We start from the raw sequence: 4,483 nt of genomic DNA, 5'->3' as shown, positions 1-4,483 counted from the left end.
TCTTATTAATTTATATTGATAAAATATCGATGCGAACATACGGTGTAATGTGCGGTTTCGGGGGAAGATAATATATTGTGTATAAATTTATACGGGATCGAGGGCCGAGCGACGGCGGTGACTATTTAAACAGGCCGACAACCCCGAGGACATATATTATCATTTGCGGCACCGACAAGCTTGGTCGTTATTTATACAATTAGAATACGGCTGGATCGCGAGACTACCCACCGCCGTTGACGCGTGTGTGTGTGTGTGCGTGTGTGTGTGTGTGTGTGTGTGTGTGTGTGTGTGTGTGTGTGTGTGTGTGCGTGTGCGTGTGGGAGAGAAACAGAGGGTGTGTGTAGGTACGTCGTTATGCGCTTGCGCTGGTATGCAAAGGGTTTTACGCACACGTGTGGCTGCGAACGGCGTTATGTTATCTCGTCTCCCGTGTTGCCGCCTCCCATACGGCATAATATACTTGTATATATACACACTGTGCTGTATATATTTACGTATGTTTAGGTATTTGTGAGACCGCAATCAAGCAGATTAGGCTCAGATGGTCGGATTAAGACGGAAAAGGGGGCTTTTATTGGGCTCGGTCGCGTCTACTGCTCGCACTGGCTCGGCGGCGGCGGCGGTGGATCAATCGGTCCCGGACGCTATATTACTCTACATACCACGTAATATTTGAGTATAATATCAAGCATATATGTATAGGTACATACAGGGTGTTTATTTTAATGTTAGGAATATTTTCAAATAGTTTAATTTTTTTAGACACGTTCTTAATGTTTCTTTGATTACCAGTTACTTTGTTCCTATTAATATATCGTTTTGTTCTGTTTCTTAATTATTCAGTTCCCATTTTAATTACAGCCTTGAATACCTTCAAGGAAAAAGGTAGAATGTATTTAGGGATACATAGATATGCCTTCACAGTCTGAGACTACAATAATGTATCTATACATAACAGAGAAGAAAATTGCTTAGTAGAAATACAATAATAAAACGATAACAATAAGACCGCACGTACTAGTCGAGCATACCAATTAATGACGATCTCACTCTTATAAAATATATATACATGTATAGACGACTTTTTTCATTGAAAAAGATTCATATACTTTTCGGTAACAAGAAATAACATTTTCGAAAAGTTATTAAACTATCACACATGCTAACTGCTGTTTAAGTACGTGATTCCAATTTTTTTATTCTTCTTAGAAAACGTCATTCAATTTGGTTGATCTTCGTCGTATAGCCAGTGAACATCAAGTATCAATTTCTATGTATCATATTGTTACAAAATTGATATATTCGATTAATACAATATTTTGTAATACATTTTATACTAAACTGTAATCAGTTATTGATCAGAATATTTATATAGAATTATATTTTACTACGGCTGAGACCATTTTTTAGACTGTTTGTCTGTTACTAAGTAAAATGTTGTATATTATTTTCACTATACTACCTTCTCAATCAACGAGATTTGTTCATAGGGTTCTTAAGATAAGAATCAATTACCCTCTTCCACTCAACCGTATAATCATTGGAGATTTGCTGTTCTTGTTCCATCGATACGTTTATAGTCATGTTAATTTATAATACACTCTGATGTGTCTAACCCTCCTTTTAGTTTAGTCAATGTTATAATAATTCAACGTTCTTTATAAACAAAGTAAGGTTGAGTAACGTTGAAAATTTCGTTTTCAAACGTAAATTTATACTGATATTAGATTCCTTACCTAATATAAGTGCAATAAATAATACATTTTTAGAATAATAATATATTAACATAAATGAAATAACAATAATTGAAAACTTTCATAAAATATTTATTTCAAAATGAATCATTTGTTAGGTAACACTTAATTATGAAAACAATTCAATCGCCATAATTAATACCTAAATTAATATATAAATTAAAAAGTTTGATTGGCTTATAATTAAATAATAACATTTTACAGTAGGTATTTAAGAAAGTAAATTATTTAGTTATTACAAACAAAAAATATACATCTTCGTTAAATAAACCTCTTAATAGGAACTCTTAATTATTTTATGTATTGTAAACAAAATTCAGATAGTAATATTTTTATACCTAGTTTAAATGTCACTTGGACAATATCTCTAAAAACACAAATATAAAGCTTATGTATTTTTGTCTAATTATGACGATTTGGATTGATATGGGCGATATGGTGTTATACAAAATACGTTCATACACTGGAATCAACTTTTATCTCCAAAAGGTGACATGGTTTTCTTTATGTTTGTTATGTAATAGTATTGTTCTAAGTATTATTATCAACTTGGATTTTAACCGTCTTTCGTTTAAGGAAACAGTAGCTGAAGGCGGAAAATGTTCCTTTGTTGCAACAAATCATCAAAAGACGATTTTATAAACGGCCGTCACTCGTCAGGATAAAACACCACAAACGATCGCCATCAAAATCATATACATATACACGGTACAGTACTTACCCCTTACTAGATTAATAGAAGGTGGCATAGTTTATTTTACTCGCGTTTGGAATCTCCGCATAACCTTTGTCGAAAAATACCCTCAAGCCAATCAGATGGATAGGTTTTTATGAGTTTATTTGCAAAGTTTTATGACACACACACACACACACACACACACACACACACACACACACACACACACACACACACACAGCGCGTGTGCTTGCATAACTTCATTTTGTAAAGATCCAAAAGGTATTGTGTGCCCGTGCGTCAACGCCACCGCCACAGAGCCGTTACTTGATATGTCTCATTACAGACAAACTTTATTCGGCACCGACCACAGTGTAGTTTATTCTAAACCAAACTATTTAAGTTTTTCTGCTTTTTGCACACAACACGTCCCACTCGTGGCTCCAGGGATGTGAGGTCCTTAAAAATATTTTTCCATCATTTCACGTTCAAACTACAAACGATCCTAATATCCATTTCCTTTACCTTTGAAAGTCTCTGCACAGGATAATGAGGGTCTTCAATTGTGCACCATAATGACATGATATATATTATATATATATAAGTGTAGGTACTAGGTATATAATATTATAAAATACAAAAAATGTATAGACGAAGTTGTTAAATATGTATTCTCAAATATTTATCTTTTATCCGATTCATTTGTGTAGAAATTTCCATTGCCTTTTTTAAACTCGACAAATATTTATTATTTTGATAACATGAAAAAAAATTTATAAAATCAAAAATGATATTTACTATGTTATTATGTGTTCATATTTTTAATTTTTCTGAATTAATTTTATGTTTACTGATAAGCGATGTTTATTTTTTTTTTTTAATAATTGTTGTGAAATTAAAGCACGGGATAAGGAAAGAATATTTTTAATTTTTAGGATAATTTATTCTATTTTAATATGTCAGTTTTAAATAATCACAAGAAGCACAAATAAACCTTTTTTCATTCGATAACTACATAAATGGCCACGATTTTATTAATATTTGTATTATTTTTGTGATTGAACACATATAGTTAGTATAATAATTAAGTACCTGTTGATTCAAATACTCACTAATATTTATTTTACATAGAATTTATTTGTTTTCTAAAACGCATATTGTTATATTTTGAGGAATTTTAAATGAAACATTGAATTTTGGTGACAGTTAATTTTGGTTATCTTCTGAAAAACCCGAATCAGCCATTAATAGTTTAGATTATCAAAAACAATTAAAATTCCAAACAACGAAAATTAAATAAAATTAACCCTAATAGCCTGCTAATCCTAATAAATATCTGATAAATATTCTAATTTAACTATAAAAAAAAAAACAAATAATATATTCACGTTTGATGTACAAATACCTAGTATATTAAACGAAGATTGCTATAAACATATTATAATATTATATTGCATAAGGAATTTCATGTTATTAAGCTACTATATTGAACAAAATTTAGAAAATGTTGTTCTACACAGTGATGTACCTATATTGCCTATACAATGAGCCGTTTAAAAATGAGCAATAGAGTCAATTCTGTATTTTTTCTCACATAGTATTTAAACAATAGAGTTTACTATTCATTAGCATTTAACAGTGCATTATTTAAAAGTGATGATTAGTAATTAGATAAATACACTTTTTAGAGCTTAATTTACTAATTAAATTAAAGGAAATTTAACGAACTTTCAGCAATTAGAATTTAACTGTTAGTTCGTAATTTGATCCAAATATTAATATAATATGAAACGATTAACGGAGAAAGTTGTACATGCATTATACGTTTATGATTATTTTTAAAATATGTACTTATTTTGTTAACACATTTTTTTTTAATAATGATTGTACTTGTATTGTTTTATGAATAAAATAATCTGCAAAGCGTACTTTTGTGCGTATGTAATATGTGTAAGTACAGTAGGTAAAGAAATGTATAAATTGTCTGAACTTTTAATTTAAAATACTACGTTGTGTGTGGATTCTCGTGGAATCTTCAATTATTTTTTAC

This window comes from Myzus persicae, unplaced genomic scaffold (genome assembly GCF_001856785.1).
Source record: "Myzus persicae strain clone G006 unplaced genomic scaffold, MPER_G0061.0, whole genome shotgun sequence".
Lineage (NCBI taxonomy): Eukaryota > Metazoa > Arthropoda > Insecta > Hemiptera > Aphididae > Myzus > Myzus persicae.
Note: the sequence above shows the minus strand (reverse complement) of the source record.